The sequence below is a fragment of the Acomys minous genome, assembly GCF_964271855.1.
Source record: "Acomys minous genome assembly, chromosome: 17".
Lineage (NCBI taxonomy): Eukaryota > Metazoa > Chordata > Mammalia > Rodentia > Muridae > Acomys > Acomys minous.
The window spans coordinates 18,796,430-18,820,288 of NC_140500.1; positions in this window are offsets into that span (position 1 = coordinate 18,796,430).

Sequence of the window (23,859 nt, forward strand, 5' to 3'; positions counted from 1 at the left end):
AAAGAAGACATGGCTGTCCCTCCACCAGATGAAGTCACAAATGCAGTTCTAACCAACCTATGTGCAATTGACCTCAGAAGCAGCAAACCCCATGGGGGCCGATATCGCTGCCAGTATGTTGCTTGCTTGCAGTCTTCCTGACCTATGAAATTGGTGAGTCAGTCTTCCTCGCCCTTGTTAGACTTGATCGTGCAGGAGAACTGACATCTGAGGGGAAACACGCTCCTTGGGTCAACCCCAAAGTGGTAGAAACACCCGCTCTAGCAAATACACTCCACAAGATTGCCATGGGTGTTGTCTGTCACATGATCGGGAAACCGCAACAAGTCATATGGCAGTTTAATGCAATTCATGTGACTATTCCCAGGGGGCTACACGGCCAACCATGGAAATGTACAGGATACCACCAATATCAAGGGTGCTGGCTGCATCATCAGAGACTTGGAAGTTGTCTTTCTGTCATGGATGCCTGATGAGACCTGGGATTTTGACTCCACTGAGTCATCAGCCTTCATTGCACAGTCCAGATGGTTGCCACCTACACTGAAATGACCACCTACATGACCAGTCAGTCCTTTATAGACGAACGATTCCCTGATGGGCCAATGCTTCCTGGAGTTGCTAAGGAGATCAAGCTCTTCAAAGAAGTTGACATGGACTTACAAAGGACACATGGTAAGGATAGGTTTCCTTTCATCAAGGTCCTAAAGTTCAGCGGGCATAAGAAGATCAGTTCCACCAACTTCCCAGACCTGAGCAAAGGTGCAAATTCACACAAGCGAATAAGCTAGCTCTTTCAAGAACTAAAAAGCTGCAAAGGAGAATATGTCCCATCTCTCTTGGCCATAGAGGTTGAGGAAGGGGGGAGCAGAACACCGTGCAGATCCAGAGGTATAAGTGATGAGGACCATGAAGCACTCAAGATCTTCAGAGTGACAGAGGGCGTACTCCTGCCCAAGAGACACCCAGTTTCCGCCTCAACATTGCAACAGCCTGTGCAAGGGGATTAGGTGATCTGAGCGAGGGAACTACCCAATATCAGGACTGGCCTTAAATCCTGATCGTGTGCCCGTACAAGCCCTCTAGCCTATGTGTGCAACATACTCGTGTGTTAAATAGTGTTTATAGATATATAGGTGTGAATGTTGACATAAACATGCATGTGTGCGCACACATACACACACACATACTCACAGGGGGAAAGGGGGGAAAAAGAAAAGAAAAAAAAGGAGAAAAAAAAAAGAAAAATAAAACAGAAACTCCAAACCAAGTAGCTCCAAATTCAGGTACACTGGAACAAAAAACCGATTTCTCCTCCAAAGTGTTTATTGGGGCCAGGTGTGAGCAATCTCCTCCTCCTCCCACCTGTGGCTCTAATGACAGATGTGCTGATGTGCTTCCATCTGCATTAGATGCAGGGACAGTGAGCCTGCCCCATTGGCATCCTGCTTGCACATTGGTTAGTATGTAAAAGAAAGGGAAAGTCTGGGTGCTCCAGGGATGAGTGGCCTATTCCCCCAGCTGTGCTTGCCTTCTCTGGCACACTCTGCCCTCCTGGGCCTTGGCCCAACAGATGTTGATGAAGTCTGTACATAAACCAGAACCTAGATTTGCTGGCCAGAGCAGGACAGGGCAGTGCTCCTGAATCATTTAACTTGAAGACCTTACTGTCCTCAGGCTGCACCAGGCCAGATTCCCCACTTATCCTCAGGAGTCTCCCTTTCTTCCTGTTGGTCCAGTCTGCTGGAGGACATCTAACTATCTGCTTCTGAGGCCTCCTGCTTTTCTTCTGTTTGTAGAATAATCTTGACCAATAGACTGACGGGAGACTCTCTCCCTGCCACCTAGCTCACCTCACCAGCCCCTGTCCATCTTGTTGTCTTCCTCCTACTGACATGTTCTGAATTCAAGGGATTCCTAGCCATGGTTACATGGCTTCCACCACTTGTTCAATACCTGCTCCAAGAGGAAGGCCTCTTCTGGGACCCTGGGCAAAGGACAGGTGTCATGAGACTGGCTCAACCTTTCATGGAGGCTGTCAATGGAGGTATGCAGGGTTGACCACATCAGAAAGTGTCCCTAGTCTCTTCCCCTCTTTGATTTTGCTTAATGTTCCCCTGCCTGCCTTCCTAGGCATTTCAAAAGGGTTCAATGATGCTTCTGATATGAACATTCACCCATCTTGGTCCACTCTCCTCAGTGGGAACCAGGATATTCACCTGACAGGACCTAAAAGGCATTTCTCCAGGCAATGTCTGGCCCTGCTGGCTTCACAGGCAAGATCAGAAACAGGATGTTTCCCTCCTCCTTTGGCCTGCAGAAACTTTTAGACCTTTCTGCCACTACCAGCAGTATCACCTTGCTGCCCTTGAGTCAGAAAGTGCTAACATAAAGACAGGGAAGCCTAGCAGGGGGAGGGAAGGGTCCCTTCCAGGCTGCCTCAGGGTAGGAAAGCAGGAACTGCCTCAGCTGCTTCTAAAGACACAAGAGATTATTAACTCAAAGATTCTCTTTCCTTACAAAACAAAAAATCTTGCTTTTACTGGAGACTGTCTATTTTGTCAGGTGGTATATACTTTGTCTTGTTATGGAGTTTGTGACCCCTGGGAAAAGACCATAGACTCAGTCCAATTATTGATTCGCTACTAGCAGGATGAACAATCTCTCAGCCCAATTTGAGATTGCCTTGAAGCAGGGAGGGGTCTGGGGAAGGACTTTTAAAGGGGAAAAACCACATGAAGACCTTCAATATCTATGCAGGCAAGCAAAAAACTGTTCTGTTCAGCCAAACTAAGTAGTCAAGGCAACTGGAAACAATCTTTGGGTATCTGTGTAAGCAAGATACAGAAGCAAAATGAACAGTTAGTCCTAACAAGTAGATAGTCACAGGTGTACATTTTTGGGTGGATGGGAGTCACTGAGTTAGGGTTACTGGGAACTTATCGTCCAGGGACTAGAGTCAGAGACAAACAACTGACAGGTACCAAGATGCCTAGCATTAAATGGGGCTTCTTTTAGCCGTACAGTCTGCCCTTCATTTCCTCTGTACCCTTCGATAACTTCTTCATTACGCCATGTAATTTCATGCTTCTGGGCCTTTGCCCACAGGACAGGGGATGGACCCCAGTTATCTCTTGAGATTCCTTGCTCTTCTCAAGTGACCAAATCCATACTCATCCTTCAAGACTCAGCTCTGATGTCATGTCGGGCTCCGAGGTCTCTCTTCCTTGCCCCTTTTCCTAAGGTGGCACTTGCAGGTTTCCCGGTCCCCATGTATATATTTCCATTCTCGCCACTAACATTTTAATGGAACCGGTCATTGTTGTGTCCCTTTTCCAATCTAGGCAGCAGGTTTCTTGGGAATCACAGGTGAATTCTCTTGGTGGAAGTGTTTCTCATGGTGAGCATCTGAGAGAGATTTTGATTGGCATCTTTTGCCTCTGGTTCCACCCTTTTTATAGTTCAGTGTACTCCAGATATGCCCCCCCCTTTCAGAAGAAGCCACATGTCATTGTCATACCTGTTGTGAACATTTTGTGGGTTTTGTTTTTACCCTGGCTGGTGTGTAAAAGCTATCCAACAGAATTTCATGTAATCTATAATCTCCAAGAATTTCTTGAACTTTTTGGTCTCAGGATTCCTTTGTCTTAAAAAAAAAATAAACCTAACTATTGAGAACCCCCAAGAGCTTTTGTTTATGTGGATTATACCCACTGACATTATTATTACAAGTTCAAATGGTGACTTTTTAAAAACACTATGAATTTACTTAAAGATAATCTTGTTCCATACTCATATATATTTGAAACAAACACTGACTGAATGAGAAGGGTGTGTGTGTGTGTGTGTGTGTGTGTGTGTGTGTGTGTGTGTGTGTGTGTGTGTTGGGGGTGTCATTTTACATCAGTACTTCCTTTTCTGAAGGGCTGACGTTTTGACAAGGTATTTCTTATTCTGGGAGGCTTCCCTGTGCAGGGCCGCCTCACTGGCCTCTGGCCTCCACAGGTGAGCAGCAGTTGCTCCCCCTAGATTTTCGGTGGACAACCAAAAGATTGCCTAATGTCCACTGAGAAGAAGGAGGGAGAGAATATCACTTCAGATGGTAGCCACTGTGTGATTAGTTTGTAAATATTTTAAATGCCTCAGTTAGGAAGTGACACCTGGATTTTTATGTCTGCTTCTGTCTTACACCTGTTCTGGCTGAAGCTTACAATGTAACTTCAGCCTTCTGCAGATGCACACTTGTAAAGGGAGAAGTGCTTTGATAACTTTTTAAAAAGGTATTGCAGTTATTTATATTTGCTACACCAAAACTCAGCAAGTGTTACTTTTTTCTTTTTAAAACATTAGGTATATTTAAGGCTGGGGTGTAGACTGTCATAGGGCATTGACCTAGCTTGCACAAAGCTTTTATTTCTATCCCTAGCACACAAAGGAAAAAAGAATGTATTAAGAGACAGTGAACTTAATTATTTTTATTTTTACTTATTTCTCTCTCCCCCCCTCGGTGTGTGTTTATGTATGTGTGTGTGTGTGTATGTGTGTGTGTGTCTATGAATTCGTATGCCATGTTTATGAACACTTGAAGAGGTTAGATCATGAGAGCCCTTGAGGCTGGAGTCCCAGGTGGTTGTGAACCAGCTGACATGGGTGCTAGGAACCAAACTGGGGTCCCTCTACAAGAGCAGCAAGCACTCTTAACCCTTGAACCATCTCTCCAGTATGAGTGGATGCATGTGTACACATGTGGGTGCATGTGCATCAGAGGATAACTTGCAGGAATATATTCTCCTTTTCCACTGCCTAGATCTTGGGGATTAAACTCAGGTCATTAAGGTTTGGGATGAAGCACTTTTACCTCTCTCTCCTCGAGCTTTGTCCGCCACAGCCTGAGACCCCAGTTTTCTATCTTTATAGTATTCCCTCTCTTTCTCATGGATAACAATTTTAAAAGTAACTTAAAAGTAGAAATTTATGACAGCCTACTCTACATTCAAAATAGAAGGCAAGTCACAGGTGCAACTGAAAGCATCACCAGATGGGAGTGTCATCATCTATTTCTAAGGACAGAACACCAGTGCATCCCAGCGAGCCCCTCAGGCTCTTTATCATACAGAATAGCCATCTGCAGCTATACAAAGTGTATTCTGTCTTGGTTTTGGACTTAAGAATCCCATGGCTTGTGGTCTTTGGGGCTTGGACATCGTCATTCAACACCAGCTTGCGGTGTTCAGCAGTGGAGTTTCTTGGAATGCCTTTCTGTTCATTTCCATCACTGAGATGCCCCTAATTAACCCACATTTCTTTTGATGGGCATTTGGCCATATGTCTGTGAACATTCTTGTGAAAGCTTTTTGTGTTGCTGGCGGGAACACACCTGGGAGCGAAATTGCCAAATGATAAGGTTATGCATAGGTTCAAATTTAGTACACATTGTCAATTTTCCAAATAAAAGACATTTATTTGCAGTTCCAGAAGGCTAGCTTTTTAAAAGGCAATCTGTGGCCACATGTAAGGCACAGAAGTAAACTTTCTCCTTTTTCCTGGCTCCCTGGTTTCCCCTGTATTATAGATTGGGCTATATTGAAGTTTGTATGGGTCTTTTACCCACCCAATGCATTGTAGTGTCTTATATTAGCCACTGGGGAAATAGTTATGTGGGTCTTTTAAATGTTTATATGGACACCCCCCACACTCCCATCCCCCCCCCCCCCAGGCAGGCTTTTGAAATTTGATAGCACCCATAACGCATGGCAGGTCTGCTTCAGTGTTGCTTTGCTTTAATAACTTTAACGGCTCACAATCAGAGACAAGAGACCACTAAGGTTCTATTTATGCGACTGGCTTACAGGTTGCCAAGGAAATAAATCATAGTGGTTTTAAAATTTCAGGCTGGAAGGGAGCAATGAGATGCTCTGAGCCAAGGCCCTTTAGCCTATAAGCAGTGTCATTAGCCCAAAGACAGGAAGTGACTGTTGCATGTCTCACAGCTAGTGGCAGAACTAGCTTTAGAACCTAAGTCTTTTGATTCCCAGTCCAATGCTCTTTCTGCCACACACACTGTTAATTCTCAAGGACTTGGGGTATGGGGCTTGGCACATATTCATGTACAAAATGGAGGAGTGTGAGCATTATTTATTGTGGGTGGAACATGTTCCTGTTGGGTTTTGCCTAGATGACGTAAATGCAGTAATTAGCCTGCTTCTCCTCTCCGGATACATGGTCTGCAGTGATTTTTAACTGGCCACCAGGCATGTCTGTTATGCCTGGTGCCCTGACACTTTAGCTTCCCACAGTTTTGTGTTGTGACAGAACAAGACAGTGCAGAGGTTCCTCCATCTTGTATTCTTGCTGAAGCCATTTTAGGCTCGACTAGAATTTTATCTTCTCGATGGAAAAACCCTGTGGAAAATTACCCAACTCTGTCCTAAGAACCTGAGGTCAATATACCCAGCTAATCTATCCTGGCTTCTGTTAAATTTTCTGCTTGCACAAAACCTCCCTGTGCAGCTGCCCAGTGAGACAAGAAGGTGTGGTTTTTTTTGCCTTTAAAATCCCCTTACTCTACACATTGAGCTGCACACTTAGGTCTTGAACACCTAAATGTAGTCCAAACTGGCTGGAATAAAGACTTTCAATTGGCTACATACTGTGGGTGGCCTTTTCTGGTGGGCTCCCTGTCACATTTTGGGAGTCCCCAGTGAGATCTTCAGAGAGTGGACTCTGACACTTCAGGGCCTTGGGATCCCCAGGAGCAGGAGGGGACAAGCGCTCCAACTGGAAACACTCCTAGAGGTTACACACACTGAGAAAGTCCAGGTCCTCAGAAAAATCCTCTCTTGACCAATCTCTGATGAGTGCTCTGGAAGCAACCAGCAGTGCTGCCCAGAAAGGTAAATTGAAACTCATCTGGTCTCAACACATCTGGAGGCAAGGGTAGCCCGTGGAAGGCATCATCTGCTGAGGACACAGCAGCCAAGATTGGATGCAACTGTAGATCCAATGTCAGGAGACTGTGTCAGAATTCACTGGAGGTCCCTGGTCTATTGAATGAATGAATGCTTGGTGGCCACCCGCATTTGTCCCATTTATCTGGTTGCTGTTATGCGCGTCTGAATCGTCTCTGTCTCTTTAAGTCAGTCTGTCACTTGCCCTTGTGACAGGAGGAAATAAATGGGAGATGCCCAATGGATCCTCTAAAGTATATGTTAAAAACTCTTGGAAGAGCTTCTTGGATAGGGACAGCTACAGAATTCATTTATCCCCAGGAATATGACAAAGACTCCACGCTCTTTGTCAACTTGAATGGCCCTCTTTTGAAATGGGATGGCTGCCTGAGGAATCTTTAGTCCCCTAGGCAGCCAGGTCAGTCTGGGAGGTTGTGACCGGTCCTCTTGGGTATACCAATCAGATCCTGTACACAGATCCTCGGCAACCCTTTCCTTTTATACACTTGCATGGTATGAAAGTGTGAAGGCTTTGGGCAATACTTGGGTAAGTCAAGGTCACAGTTCTTGTGTTGGCCAAAGTCAATCACACTGTGTGATCTTTAGCAGCAGCTCTCAATAACCTCAGCAGGGAGCAGAGGTTACCTGATACATAAGGCCAAGACTTCATGCCTTCTGGCATCAATGGGGTGGGAGGGCCTACCACAGACATAGAGCCATGGCTGGTCAGAGAGAAGAAGCAAGCCAAGATCCCAGGGGCCCTCCCTATGAGGAGTCTCAAGAAGAAACAAGGGCCAAGGCTTTGACATTGGAAGAGGACTCTGAGTGACAAGATGGGGAAGTGTCGGGTAAGAAACTGAGATGAGGAGAACTTGCCATTGCCAGCTTCGAGAGGAGAGGCAGTTGTGGGTAGCAGGTAGGGGCAGAGTGCTGCCAGACACTCATGGGTCACCAGGGCCATATCATTTAAGTCAGGAGAGGTCCTGATTATCCAGGCCTCACTTGTTTCGTGCCTCCAACCCAGAGACCAACGTCTCCCTTTTCCCCCAACCTCTCAGCCAACTGGCCCACAGACGTGGGCTCTGACTCTAAGCCTGCATGGATCCCACAGAGGTTTTGATGCCCACTGCTGGCATTGTCATGGACACTGGTCTAATGTGTTCCTCCACCCACCCTACCCCCTTCTCACTGCTTTTCCCCAAGATCTGGCTCCCAGAACACACATTCCCTCTGCTGCCCGACACCTCAGTCATGCCCTGGTTATATTCTTACTCCTTCTGTCTGGGCCTCTCCAAGTCCCTGAATGGTTAAGATCTGATATGTATATCTAGGGGATGGGCCTACTCTTGAGTTCTCCGTCTTTCTCCTAACTATAGGCACTGAGTAAATAAGTCTCCGTGTGCCAAGGAAACTGCTCCCAGTCTCTGTCCTATTAAGCTAGCCCATCATTACAGCACTGTGTAACAAACAGCCCCATGCTGAGGAATGAAAGTACTATCACTTGGGCTTCCCAAAGATCTTTGGCATGGACAAAGTTGAGGAAAAAGGAGGCTCAAACGTTAAATAACCTGACCCTATGTCACACAGCTTGCAAGTGGCTGACCTGGGATTCAAATCCAGGCCTGTCTTCTACAAAGGCAAGCACTGTGACCCTCGCCTCCCCCACCTGCAACCCCAGCAAGAGCTTACGACAAACTCACGTCATCGTTGATTTGCCCATCCATGTGTCTTGTTGATTCATTTGTCAAAGCTAGGCATTTCCGAGGCTGGCTGCAAACACTATCTTAAGACTCAGAATGGTCGATGCTCTGATAAACTGAGGTCTAAATTAGAACCCATACCTTACGGCACCCTACACACCACCTTCCACGGCCAGGAAGGACTCCACAAACCCTTCCTATCACTTTTGTTCTTGCTTACAGAATATGGAGAGGGGGGCGGGGAGAGGGACGGAGGGAAGGAGAAAGAGAGAGAGACGGGGTGGGGGGGGGTGGGAGTAGGGGTGGGGGGGGCTATTCCTAGTTGCATGTTTATAGGAATTGTTCACTACAGTGCTGCTGTCTGGCATGCTCACCGTGGAGGCCTTGAGTTTTCCCAACAGCTTCACCCCAAAAAAAATTTCTTTCATAACTTTTATTGCTGAGACAAAACTTCAGGTCTGGGGGGGGGGGGGAGTCTGTCAGTCCCTCCCCCGCACCTAGCTCAGCATCCTCTGGTTCATACCCCACCGGCCCTTCCCACCGCTAAGACTTCCCCATGAACAGTCCTATCCATGTATACTGGGTGGGTCCCTGATGCCCTGCTCTCTAAGCTCCAGGCTTGTTGGAGAAGCTCAGAGAAATGTGTAGCAAGAGGGGACCGGTCATCCAAGTAGCTCTTGAAGCAGAATGGCAAAAAGACTCTGTTCCAGGCTTAAAGGAGATCTGGGGAGCATCAGAAATCACAAAGTGGAGAAAGAGTGGCTCAGAAGCAGGAAAATCTCTTCTGCCATTTGTTAACAAAGTAATCGTGTGGGTTTTGGAGGATTTTGTTTTGTTTTTTGTTTTGTTTTTTCCCCAGAAATCCTCCCCAAATTGATTCTGTGAAGTTTCTGCAGCCACACTGGCCACACTCGGGTCCTCAGGAATATAAAACTAAGCTGAGCAGGGAGATGGTCTTCCAGACAGATTAGCTGGCCTGCTCTTGTTTAGCTCTACTTTGGGAATCTGTTTGTCCCCAGAGACAAAAGTCTGCATTCATTGCTGCTGGGCTAAATGGCACTTGCTCTCCCCCACCTAGGCTGTGTGCCCACGGGGGTCATACAACATGGGCATCAGGTTCAAGTGCACCTGACAATACATTAATTCATCCTGTCTGCCCAGGATAACTGTTAGAACAAATTGGATGGATCCAATCACTGTCCCTCCACTGGACTCCGTGTCATTGAAAATGAAAACATTTAAGAACCTCCCACACTTGAAGCCACTTGAAACACGGGAGGACCCATCTGTGCCCATTCTAGTGACTTCAGTTCCCATAGCAGGTATTAACACAAGCTGAAAAGATAGTCTGCATCTGGTTCTGACCCTGGCAGAAAGCACCATATAGGATACAACCTCTGCTCTAGGAGGCAACAAATCGGCTTCAACTCCACAAGCCAGGGGTGGCTGATCACAGACAGTCACGGCCCTTGGTTGCCCCTTAGGTCCCTGGAATAGAACCCTCTGCTCCAATACTTCCTGCTGTTCTCATATCGGTGTGACAAAGTCAATATGACGCCACATAAAACTAGAATAGAAGCCACCTGGCTCTCTAAAGCGGACCCAGATGGATTTCAGAAAAGCTTTTGCTGCCTGGTGTTTCTTATTTAGATTTGCTGGTACCCGAGGAAGGCTGCAGGGACGAATCACCCTTTTGCTTCTCATAGCGGCCTGTGTTGCAGTGGGAGGAAATGTGCTGTCCAGGGTCACTACCTCTCAAAGAAAGCCAACTCCTTCTGTAGCAGAAGCCACCAAGGGTTGGCCCTATGTATTCCATACTCTGAAGTCACGTCTGGGTTTTAAGACAAAGCGTTAGCTGTGGTCAAGAGCTGGATGTCAAAGGTGGACAACTCGCAGCGCTACTTTTGTCTCCCTTAGCTGGGCCAGGGGGCAGGGGTTGTGGCGGTGGCGGCTGCGGCAGCAGCAGCAGCAGCGGCGGTGGCGGCAGTGGTGGCAGTGGCAGTGGCGGCAGCAGTGGCCACATTCACTGGTCTGGTTTTTTTTTTTTTCCTTGCTTTTTATAAAAGCAAGCATTAGAGGCTCAGAGAGGTGATGTGGCCTGCAGATGATGTGCAGATCTGTCAGGGCAGGGCCGAGCACACCATCTTGTTGTGCTGTCGCTCTCCTGCAGGGGCAAATATGCATCTTTCTTGTGTGCAGGAGCAAGCATGCATCTTGTTGTGTGGTCTCCCTCACCATCATTGAAAGGAAAGAAAAAAAAACCCTGGAGGTCCATCAGACCTGCCATGCCAGCCCCGCCGGCAGTCCCGCTCAGGACAACAGACCCACAGACAGCATACGGTAACATGAGGTCATCTAGCCTTACCGCTCTGTTTACAGATAAGGGGGCTCAGGCCCCAAGAAGAGACTTGTTCAAGGTCACACAGCAAATTAGTGGCAATGCCCAGGCTTCAAGCCAGATTGACACCTCGTGGTGCATGCCAGCACCCAGCCCTCCCTTCCAGCAGGTGCACCCAGACTCTGTGCCTGGTTCATATTGTGGTCTCCTGTTTCTGTGCCACTCTTTTAGGAAGGGGCATGTTTGCACTGGAGTGGCTAGGGCTTGCTTCCCTTTCAACCAGGTGGAAGCGCTCTCTCTCTCTCTCTCTCTCTCTCTCTCTCTCTCTCTCTCTCTCTCAGCATTTTACATAGAAGTGTTTACATTTGAGTGTCCAAGTCTGTCCCAGCCCCAGAGAGAAACCACAGAAGAACCCAGACCCTCTTTTGCTCATGTTCACAGCTGTCCTTACTGCACAGGAGGAGGGTAGGTAGAAAATAGCCAGGACGGTTATAAAGCAAGGCACCAAGCCAGACTGCAGCCCCCACTGAACAGCCTCAAGTCATCCTTAAGTGGTATTATCCTTTGAAGTCCCCTCACAAAGTGAAATTCCAGATTTCAGCACCTCATGTACTACCTAACTGTCATGACACTCCCATGTCCATAACAGGGAATATACACGTTGTATAAGGCCTGGGATCTGCTTTATTGCCTCTTGAAGTGTGGTATCATTCACTCCCTTCATGTTAGGCTCTAGTGTCTACCAGACAGCCTAGAAATTGCTGAACTTCTTTCTGACCCTTCCCCAAACCTTTTATCTCCCTCTTGACAAATCACTGTCTACCCAAATGCAGATACTTGGATTTTTTTTTCTCCTTAAACGCAAAACCTTTTTGGATTAATTTTTCTACTATATTCACTTTTCAGAGAGCTCATAGCACATGATAGCCCTTGAATAAATAGTAAATAAGTGAATGAGTATGTGCTGTGGAAAAAATAAATTCTCCCTCTATCACTCAGGGCCTGGGAAGAATCAACTACTACAGAAGAGAAAATAGGTGTGGGAACCTAAAAAAAAAAAGTCAGATGAGAGAGCAGGTCAAAGAAAAGTCAGGCACCTTTTGCTTGGCGCCTATTTTAATCTGTCTTAAATACATTTAAGGGTTAAAAAAAAACCCAATCCAACACAGGAGTTGAAGAGGAGGAATAGGGTGGTATGGTTTTTGTACACTTTGTAACCAGCATTTGTGGATGAGAAAACAAAAGATGCCTCTTTGTTAGATTTTTTTCCCCTTACTTTTTTTTTTTTTGTTAAAAGGAGGCAAGATGTGGCTCAGTGTGCTCCTAAACCAAAGTCACTCACTGTTCACAATGCTCCCAAGCATTGAGGGACCTGCCCCACTCCTTCAGTTGGCTCACAGCCAAGATTAACAGCGCTACAGAGGGAGCGTCCCTCTGTCCCTTCCCTTGTCTACTGGGAATGAAACAGTAGGTGGTGGGTCTCATCAGGAGGTGCCAGTCACACTGCTAGAAAGAATTCTTTTCTCTGGGAAAGAACGTGCATCAACCACACCAGGACTCTGTGTAAAAGATCTTCACCACGACAGAGTCGGGTGGAGGGCACTTCTCCACACCATTTACTTCTTTCTGATTATTCTCTTAACCACTAGAGAATCTTTTCAGAGCACATCTCTCCTAACCTGTATGCTTAGCTGAGCCAAGAGGAAAAGTTAAAACCAGGGCTTTCCCTCTATGTTGCTTTGAACCTTCACTAGAATTTTGTGGACATCCAGCTTCTTTGGGTTATGGAGAAAAAGCAACTATAACCTTTCTTGATATTTTAATCTACCTCATAATCCTCATCCTGGAAGAGAAAGCCTCTGTCGGTCAAGACAAGTACATGACTATGCCAGTGTGCATGCGTGTGTGCGTGTGTGCGTGTGTGCGTGTGTGCATGCGTGTGTGTGTGTGTGTGTGTGTGTGTGTGTGTATGCGTGTGTGTGTGTGTGTGTGTGTGTGTGTGTGTGTACTTGCCCATCAGCCTAGAGCAAATGACTAAAAAGACCTAATGGGGACATCTTCTTTGTCATCATGAAGTCTACCTTTCAAAGCCAATTATAATGAGAGCTATGCCTCCATCCTCCCAGATGGCTCTGTCTTAACATAACTAAACACTGGATCTGAGACTTTCTCCTGCTAATTTCACTCTTTCTATACACATTTCCCCAGAAGTGTACCACTCATTGCTTTCCAAAGGGAACTGATTCCTACAGCTTTACAGTAATGGATATTTTCATCTGCCCCCAGTGAGGTTACAAGATCTCTGAGGAGAATATTAGCCAAGTCTGTTGAACAAATATATCCATCTGACTTAAACTGGTTCCCATTTCCCTCAGCAGGAAAGTCAACAAAGCTGGTTGAAGCTGAAGGACAAATGCCCTGGTTCAGCATTTTTAAAAATCTCTTTGTGTGGCCTGGTTTTTTTTTCCACTCTCGCCAGCCTCTCTTATAAGGATCCTCTGTATACTTGGCATAGGACAAAGAGGTCCCTCATAGGGAATCAATGAGTAGCTAACTCCATCTCTGTCTGATGTTTGCCTACTCCAAGATATAGGGACGCTACTTCAGAAGAAAGAGGAGTTGCTATCTGCTGACACGATGGGTTCTATTCAATGAGGTCAGAGGAGGGCTGTTGGCAGCTTCCGTTAAATTCTGTTGGGGCAGGCAAGTGGCACTTGGCAGTTAGTTCTGAGGTGGAGCTAAGGATGCTGGGATAGATTAAATGAGCAGCTGACCCGTGCATCATGAGCCTTTACTTAAGTGCCCAACGAAATGGAATACAAGAGTGAAGGAGGGTCACAAATAATGCCAAGGCCTCTTGTTAGTCTTTGGCTTCCATATCCTTCCTCAAAACTTCAACCCAAGTGCTCAGAACCTAGCATCTCCATCTCCTGACGAGACCCTTGCGGCAGGGTTTCCTGTAGGTAAAGCTGAAGAGCAAGGAAGACAGGGGATACAAATATTGCCCTGAGCTACAAAAACACATTGTCGTCAGGACGCAGGTGCCTGTCAGTGAGCACCCTCTGAGAAAATGCAGTCTCTTGGCCTCAGAAGGTGGACAAGTTGAATTCCTGACTGATTCCAGGGGATATCCTGTACTCCTTCCTTCCCACCGTTCCCACTTAGTGCCAAAAAGTCTTATGAGGGTCAGTCGATCAAATAGCAGGATGTGAGGCCATTTAAACACGTCTTCTCCAGAAGCTAGTTAGGTTCTCCGCCAGTGTGTCATGCTGGAGCTTGGGCTCCAGAAAAAGAAGCCCCTGAATTTTAATTCTGGATATTTCTAGAAACTAGATACAAGACTTTAGACAAGTTACTTAACCTCTTTAAACCTCAGTCTCCTCAATCTGTAAAATGGGGATAATATTGGGTAAAGCACTAAATTGTGTGAGGAATATGCATCACACTCAACTCACGGTTCCCTTCCATACTTCTGTGTCCCACTCTGATGATCTCTCTTCTTCTCCACAACTCCAAACTGCATCAATTCCTGTGGATTTCAAGAAGGGCCCTCCTGCCCCAATTTAGGCAGTGTTGGGACAGTCTAGAAGTGTCTAAGCAGACGTGACAGTCCAACCAGCTGCCCGGTGTCTGAAAAACCTAAGAAGCTGGTCATGTCCAGAACCTTCACATAATTTCCTACAAAAGCCAGTTAGCTCTTTTAGAAAATGACCCTCAACCCTCCCTCTAAAAGATCCACAAGTATGTTTTTCTCACTGGGTATCTGAGATGAGAGGTAGATTCGTAGAAGGTCAGCTGTGCAAATGAGTGACGTCACCCAGCACCCAGCCTTTGTTGCCTGTGAGCCACTTCAGAGTGCCTTGATGCCTTGAAAGAACCCTCCTCACACTTCAGGACTTCAAGTTTAAGTGGTTTGGTGATAGCCAGGTGGAGATCTCATAGAAAGACAAAATCCCGGTGAGGCACTGGAACCGTTTTCATAGAAAGTTAACTGTGAGGCTTCATGAAAATGTGGTAGCATTGAGGGCTTCTCCCTCTCATCTTCAATACAGTGGGCATGGGATCCAGGAAGGATCTCACCCCAGTGGAGCTGAAACAAGGGCAGGCAAAGACTCTGTCCAACTTCTCTGCTCTTTCACTGGTTTTGTTCAAAGTGAGGAGCCGCCCGGGAGGAAGATCCTTAACCATTTGTCGCTGCTGCAGATGCCAGTGAAGTCTTTTTTCCCTTCCTTGCCTCTGTCTTAATGTTCACCTGTACCTCTGCCCCAAACTATCCCCTGCGCTTCACCTGCCAAAGGGCTTCCTTTTCCAAGTTTACATAAATCTATGAGCAGCTAACACTTAAGGGACTCTGATTCTAATTCCTTAAGAGAAGCCACAGTGGCTGCGTTCCCTTTCAAAGAAGGCTTTGAGGAGACTATTCAACTTGAGTGCTGTTGACAGGCACACTCATTGGGTTAGGCTGGTCAATGGTAGGGACAGTTTGGTTTTCTGTGTTTCTTCCTTCACCATTCAGGAAATCCCAGCTCTTAGTATCAGCTTGCAATGACATTTAGGGAGGTAGGACAAAAGGCTTCAGGGAGAAACTGGCAATATGAGGGAGGGTGGGGCCGGGAATCCCTGTCTTTCACCCAAGAGTAAACATGGAAGGACAGTGGCAAACTCACCTCTTCCATCTGCCATCCTCATCCAGATGTTCTTAAATTTCTAGCTCACCTAAACAGGCTCTGATCTCTGAAGTAGGTAAGGCTAAACCCAGAATCCTTTGGGAATTGAAGGTATTCAATTAAAAGATGTTAAGAGATGAGAGTCAAGCAGCTCCTTTGTCCCCAGCTCTCAGGTTCTCGGTCCATTTATCCTAAGGGTAAGCATCTGTAGGGAAGAAGAAAACATCCGGAGTAGAAAAAACAAGCCAGTGTGTCCTAACCCAACAAGATTAACCAGCAAATGTGTAGAGCCTCTTGAGTAACTCGGAAATGAGAGCAGAGCTCAGTGCCCTGCCCCTAATAAAGCTTAGGGGTAAGAAGCACTTGGAAAGGGGGGAAACTGCCTATGGGTCCAGGCAGGGATGACTGAAAAGAGGCCCAAGCCATGGGAAAACTCACAAAGGCCTACTGGCAGCAAAACTTCAGATTTACTCTTTTTTCCCCCCAAAAGGGAGACCCATTTCATTCAGAGAGGTCACAGGTGGGGCTGGGGGTGGCGGGGGTGGGGGTGGGGTAGAGGGGGAGTTGTCAGAATTAAATGCAAATGAAACGTATAGAAAAGAATGGGCGTGGCTTGTCCACAGTTTGATTGGCTCAAAGGACAACTTACAAAGGCATTTGGGACTGCACTTGCATTGTAGCTTCACACACAAATCCCTCTCAGGTGTTTTGAGCCTTACAAGGATGGGGTAGGGGAGGAGATTTTGCTTTTATATTCAGTCCAGTAAAAGGATCCCTGAAGGCTCTGGGGCTGGGCAGGCAGGCTGCGTAGCTTAGGATCCATTCCTTCAGCTCTCATCCCCATCCCATTCTCTGTGGTGGATGGTGAAGTACCTCTCCTAGGCTAACGTTGGCTAGCTTTTGATAATAGGAAGCTATGGGATTTTCTAAACAGCACAACTGAGGGACAGAGGCTCTCTGTTGAAGGATGTTTGATTAAAAAGCTAGTGAGTGGGGGCCAGGTGTGATTAGAGCTCTCTGCCAATAGTATCTAAAATGGGGTATTGCAGATGACATTTATTCTCTTCTGTAATTGTCATAAAGCTCTTTGGTATACCAGTCCAGTGTGGTAGTGTTTTCCAAGTTTTCTACAATGCGTGGTTTTGAACTCATAAATGTGTTGATACAGCAAGGATGACCTCAAGGTCAAGGTGGAGATGGAATCAAAGGTGTGCTTAACAAAGTCTAGACATTGTCCTAGCCCAGGAGTCAAACGGTTCAGAGCTTGCAGCAGAATGGAAGCTCCTTGCTGGCCATAGCCCAGGGTGCCATCAATGCCACTGAAGATTGTCTCTCTCTTCCTGGGAGCACAGCTATGCACAGCCTGAATGTGGGGGCCCTCCACATGGATTCTTACAAAGCTCGCTCACCTACTGATGGATGAAAAAAAAAAAAGACATCAGATTCACCCCTTCTTCAAAAAAAGGTTAATTTTGCTTTGAAAAAGAGGCCTCTTCTGTTTCCCAAAATTGGCCATAGCGCCTATTTCTGTGGCCCTTATTTTGCCATGGCTGGCCCAACCAGGACAGGCAGCTCCTGCCTTCCCTGCCTGGACCTTAGGTATGCCAGCATGTGTGCCCACAGCTTCTGACCTGCTGTTCAACACTTACTTTCCCTGTTAGAGGATTTAACTTCCTTTGACCTGGTGACATATTTTTTTTCCTTCTTGTACAATCCTTGGAGAAGGGGTGGCCACTCTGGGTGCTTCAGCTCCTTCTCAGCTGATCCTCGCTGCCATGTCTCCTGGGGAATGGGTGTACACAACCCCATCCTGCAGCCTTCTCTCCAAGGCACCTTCCTGACCCTCGACTTGAATGCCTTACTTTTTGTGCTCACCCCGCAGGGTCGTTCCTCTAGCTTTTGATGCTCACTATATATCAGGGTTGTGCTCTTTGCTTGTTTTGGTGTTTACTGTATCCAGGGTCACACTCTTTGCTTTTGGTGCTCACTGTATCAGGATTGGTCCTGTTTCTTTTGGTACTTACTCCATCAGGTTATCTCAAAAGGATGGATCTCCTAGCCAGTTCATAAGGGTCTGACATAGCAACGTAACTAGGGCAATGGGTGACTATCCACATGGTCTGACCTATCTGAGAACAGAGTTTCAGCATTCTGGGAGTCTCTGAAGTTCTGTTGAAAGTAACGTGGGTGGCAAACTTTTGGGATGTTCTTCTTCTTGGCAAGAGAGGGCATAAACATGAAATGGTTAGAGAGGTCTTTGATCTCCCCCGAAAATGCCCAGAACTTGTCACTGATGGACTCTGCTCTCTAATCATTGCAGCAGAAATTGTAGAGCGTATGGAGGCTGGAACGATGGCAAAATGCAAGGACACTCATGTGGAGGCGTGGTGGGCGTGGCTCCCCTAGCATGCTTGGATGCAGTCACAGGGGAGAACGCCACCCCAGACTGCATGCCTAGCCAATGGTCCGCATTGCTCGTTGTGATCTTTAGTCTTCTACTTCATTTCTCCTTCACTTGCCCTCCCCACCTCCCCCTACCCCCGTGGCAAGGGAGGCAGCCCTTATTATTCTCATTTTACAAATGAGGGACTAGGCTCAGGGGTGTTAAAGGATCTCATGTCTTAAAGCTAACCGGGCAAGCCTGGACTTGGAAATTGGACTGACCGGCGCAAGGGTTCGTGCACTATTCGTCTTTACTGCTACAACAGGGCCTGCAAGGTGCAAGCGGCATAGGCCAATCCTGCTCTCTTTCTTAGAGTTCACATTCTCATGTATTCGGGGGTGGGGGATGGGGTGGGGTGGGGGGAGGTAGTGTGTGTATTTCTTCATTGTACATGTCTGGCAACTTGTCAAAGAGTAATTAAGAGAAGGTGGGAGAAACTAGGCTTAACTACATCTTCCCTTTCACAGACAGAGTGACAAAATGCTGCAGGAGACGGGCTGGAGGTGAAGGCCAAGGTGAAGCTATGTCCTTGAGAGAGGACTCAGAGGCCAGAGGCTATACCACTGCCTCCTCTGTGAAAACTGGGGTGCTGGGCAGAGCATGAACTGGGGTGATGAGTAGAATAAGAGCTAGGAGAGGTGGAGATATGCAGGGCATTTATAATATAGACAATACGATGGCAGTCTTTCCAAAGACAAGGTAGAAGAATAGAGAGTAAGGTATCGCGAGAGCCCTCCACACACACTCTGAGAAAGCCAGCGGAGCTATGCTAGGGATCTGATGAATCAAAATGAGCTTCAGACCATGCTTGCTACACAAGCTGATGAGTCCTCAAGGAGGCTTTGACCCCTGGGCCCTGCATCTTTCACCTGGGCCTATGGCGAGCCTTTTCTTAAAGCCACAATGTCTCCAGTGCATGCTCCAATGCATCTGAAGACGGCAGCACCGGACATCCCTTAGACACTGGTCGCCATGCTTTATATCCTGTGATAACTCCCACCCTAGTAACATAGATTTTTTTTTCCTAGTAGGCAGCTGGCAACTCAGCATACAGCAGCCACTTCAGGCCGCCCAGCAGAATGTCTTTGCCTGAGCATCTAGTCCACAGTCCCCAACATATCCTCCAAACTGAGACCCACCAAAGGAGCCAAGCAGAAGCCAAGAGGGCCAGTGGGAATGGCGGGCCATGGGGTTTAAAGGCCAATGAAATGTCTGTGCTGACAGCACAGATAAAGGGCTGAGTCATAGTTGGAAGTGGTGTTATGGTGCCTAGGGTACACGAAGGTTTCCGCTTTAATTTCCTTGTTTCCATCTATATCATTTCAATAAACCCTCATCACTCGAGGAGACCTAAGCACATCACTGCTTTGTGACGGGAGAAGGCCCTTGTGAGTTGCTGTGAGAAACCCACCATAATACACGTGATGCGCCAGCGCCAGCCCTCCACTTTAGAATCCAATCGCTTGAGTAGATAGAGCAGATGGCTGAAAGACAGACCAAGGGTGGGGATGAGGCTGTGAAACAGACTTAGTGGACAAGGGGACAAATCAGAACACAAGCTAGAGGGCCCTCTACCCCGCCCCGTCAAGCGCTATGAGCAGAACAAACAAGCACAGCTATGCTGACACAATGCTGGAGATTGGGGTCTCCACTCGTGCATTTATGGGGATAAGATTTCCCCATGAGCTGGACAAGGTCTGGCTCCCCAGAGTGTGGGGGAGGGTACACTGGGAAGTGAGTGTGGCCACTTGGTCACCCAGAGAAGTTATCCCCAGCCCATTTCAAACTTATGCTGGCACATGAGACATAGCATCTGGATTCTTCCCAGCAAACGCAAGGGAAGACCTCTCCTGAGGTCAGAAACCAGGATCTAAGCCTCCTCTAAGTCTCAGAGTAGTGGCCTCCAGATGACCCACTTGAATCCAGCAAGGGCTGATTCAAGAGTCTATCTTCGCAAGCATTCTCTGCTGCCTACACTAACACTCAGCAGGCATTTGCAAACTTCCACCCTTAGGATTCTCATCAGTGCCCATTGAGGCATTGGGTCTTCAAGAGTTTTGGGAGTGGTCTGTGAAAAGAGGCATGAGATTAGAGGGGGTAAGAGGCAAGGGATGGAAAGAAGTAATGGCTTCCTCTTTTCCATTCGAGACTCTCTCACTTCTCTTGGTGACCCTTAAATCCAAGGGGCTGCCTTCCTCAAGGATGTTCCATCCCCACTCCCCTCCAGCCTTCTCGCCACAACTTGAATCCTGTTTTAAATTACCCTGAGGTCTTTAGTTTTTCTGTTGTAGAAGTTTGGAAGCTCTGAACAGGCAGGTGTCTTATCTTTTGTAGACCAACAGCTCAACTGGGATCCTGTCCAGCCTAGCCCTGCCCCCCCCAGGGCCTCCCACCCCCAGTCTATGGAGCTAGGTAGCCCCAGGAATCCTCTTACCTCTGCTTTTGACCCAGCTCTTAAAGACACAACTTAGGTATCTCCACAGTAGTCTCTAGGGGAGCCAGGCCTATCTCCATAGTAGCTGAATCTGTGAGACTGTCTCCTTTAAATATGCTCAAAGGTCAACCAGCATTGCAGTTGGCCTCTTTACCTCTTGGGTACCTGTTCTAGGGAGCCCAGTTCAATAAGGATAAAGTCTCAGGACAACAGTTCCTGTTTCTGCATGGGAGGACTCCAGGACCATCCCCAAGACAATATTCTTCAAGGCACGAGGCATGGTCAGAAGAGACTGCCTAGTTTAGTCTTTACCCCCACAGATGACCCTTCGCCCAAGAAAGTTTGCGAGATCATCTAGGACATTAACTCTTGGGTCTGTGTGGAGAGAAAAATGCCAGAGGAAAAAAAAATGTGACTAGAAAGAATTCTCAAAGTTCTCTGTCAGTTCACTTCTTCTAACACTGCCTGCTACTTAATTCTCTAAAGCTGTGGTCTTTGGCTATGAGGGCTGATGTTCCTATGGCTGTTGCCCCCCACAAAACCAGCTCTGATCAGGAGCAGGATGAGGATAGGCAGCCTGGGGGCCATGTTGAAGTGTTCTCTCTCCTTCCCATTATATAACTACACCTAGGGCAGGATATGCACTAGGTGGCACCCCATAAGAGGGGCTTATTGTTTTGGAATGCCTTAGAGGAGGCACATTTACTTAAACCACTTGTGCATGCCCACCAAGAGGTCTAATGGGCATAAAGTGTTGCTGCAGATGAGAATGAAGCGTGGAATAGCAAGCATCAGAGTAGAGTGAGGACTTCAAGTTCAAAAGTCCTGGACACCAGGCTGGTTCCAGCCCCCTGTGGGTCTCCCCCCCCCCAGCCCCCCCTGCTTAGCTTAGGCTGTTCCCATTTTCAGCTGTTTTTACTTGTTGGTGGACTGATGATCTGGTTGGTCCCCTAGCCCCATCTAAGTAGTAAGGTGGGCCGAGGGCTCAGCCGCAGCCAGCAGTCCTGACCGATTCCCAGCTAGGAGGGACTAAGCAAACAGCGAACCCTGTAAAGAGTGGAGGGATAGAAGGATTCCCAGCCACAGTGCTGGTGGGGACTAGGGTGTCAATACTTCTGGTGCTGATTGGAACCAATCTCGTGGGAGGAGACAGTGGCCAGTATTGGTTCTTGCCCTTCAGGGATGGGTAGGAGGTCTCTGTTGGGTCTGGGGCTCCGGGGAGGGAGCCTTTCCTGAATGGTAAACTCTTGTTCTGGACACCTTGGTAGTATACTAGAGTCCTATTTCCCAGGTTCTTCTAGTGTCCCATAGAACTAGACATCCCTATCAGTCTCCAATCAGTCTTACAGTTATGGGCTTAGAGTTCCCTATCCTCAGGTGTTTAGGAGGAGCCCTCTTTCTTTGTATATAGTGGTCAGCATGCTCCCAGGAGGCCTCAGTTTCACAACCCCATTTGGCACAGTTGAAATTCCTCCCCATTCCCCGGTGCCTGACGGTACACGGGTTCATTCGCAGGGTGTGAGTTGAACTGGATTTCTCGTATGTCTCAAAAGATATGTCCCCGCAACCGTCCTTTCCAGAGTTTAACCAGACTCCAAAAGCAGGCATAAAAGAACAAACTTCTGCATGGGACTGGAGTTGCTCATCGGTCAGCTTGCCTATCGCTTTCCCTGCATCGATTATTCCTGCTTCCCAAGTACAGATAAGGGGAAGAGGCTTATAGGCTTCCTGTGCCCATACAAAGAGAAAGGAGAAGGATGGACAGCGAGCATGTTCTGGGCTGATGATCTCAGGTCAGTCCTGAAGAAGTCTAAAGTCCAAGTGACAGTTCTTCTGCCATCACCGTCTTGGTTAAAGGTTCTAGTGCTGTGAGAAAGCACCATGACCAAAAAGCAAGTGGAGGAGGGAAGGCTTTATTTGGCTTACACTTCATACTTCCTGTGTCTCCCAGTAGCATCTCCTCCCATAATTTGCTAGAAAGTTCTCTTTCTTTTAACTAAAGCTGGCCCTTCCTTAGGGAGCTTACACCACTTACCCTACTTTCCCTAACTGTTTTTGCTCACTACCAGCTCTTCTCTAGGCTCTGACTAGCCATTTTAAAACTCTCAACTTTGACCCTGGGCCTGTCACCACCTACTTTTATAGTCAAAGTTCTCACAAGTACTGTCTGCAGTTAGTATCTCTGGGGCATCCTCTCCCCCTTCTTTCTCTTCTCAACCTTCGAGGCACTGTCTTTTAACCCTTTGGGCTGAATCATGACTGACTTTCATATCACAAGTCCAATGGGCTCCAATTCTCAGTTCTCAAAAGGCCAGAAAGGCTGCTCAAGGGGTGCTCGCGGTCTGCTCGGCCCCTGCAATGCTCTTCTGCCTTGCCACCCATGGCAGTGCCACCTCCATCGTCCTCTGTGCTTCTCTAGTGGGCAGTTTCCAGTCTCCCCTCCCCCTCCCACATCCTCTTTTGTCGGCCTCACTGGAGGACCTGGCGCTTCAGGGGCATCTTATAGAGGCTTCTGGCAACTTTTGTTGGCAGTGTGACCTGAATCTCAGTTGCTTTTCCTGCCTTGGAGCCTGGGTAACTCCACGCCTCTGTCTTTTTTCCTTTATTACCCGTGGTCTTGGTAAATACTGTCTACAACCACTTGAGGTCCACATTATATTGGACCTTGACCATTGCTCGACCCAGCTGGCCGCTTTCACAGCTCCTTCTCATTTGGGTGACTCCTCTTATGTGCTCACTGGCCCCACTGATTTCCCCTTATGACTGCATGTAAAGGCTGTCCTTGTCTGCCTATCTGCACTACCTCGCTTTGGCCTCACAGCCTCTTTACAACAGCTACCACCTGCTTCCTTGGGCCCTCAGCTTACCCCGCCCTATACCGCCTATGCGGCCGGCAGGAAGATTAAGAATGCAGATCTGATTGGGCTCTCCTTCTGTTCAAAATCCTCTAGGGCTCCCAGGTGTCGAGATGAAAGGGCAAAACTCCTCACTGGGGGTGTCAGAGGCCTTTCCCATCATACAGTGCTCCTGAGAATGGGGTTCAAAGAGACCCCATCTCTTAACCTAGTAACATTTGCGCTCTTTGTCTTTGAGGGAGCTACTTAACCTTTATGAGCCTCTGTGTTCTCACACATACAATAAGGACAAGATGCCTGCCCCCATGGGTGCACAGAGAGGAAGATGAAATCACACACGCTTGTCTTTCTGTATACTCTGTTGGCATCTGGCTCACTTGTAGGCACACAGTGCGCCAGGCTCGCTGTTTCTACTCCACTCTCCTGCCCACTCTTCCTGGTAGCTTTGCACCCAATGTCTGCCCTCTGTTATTCC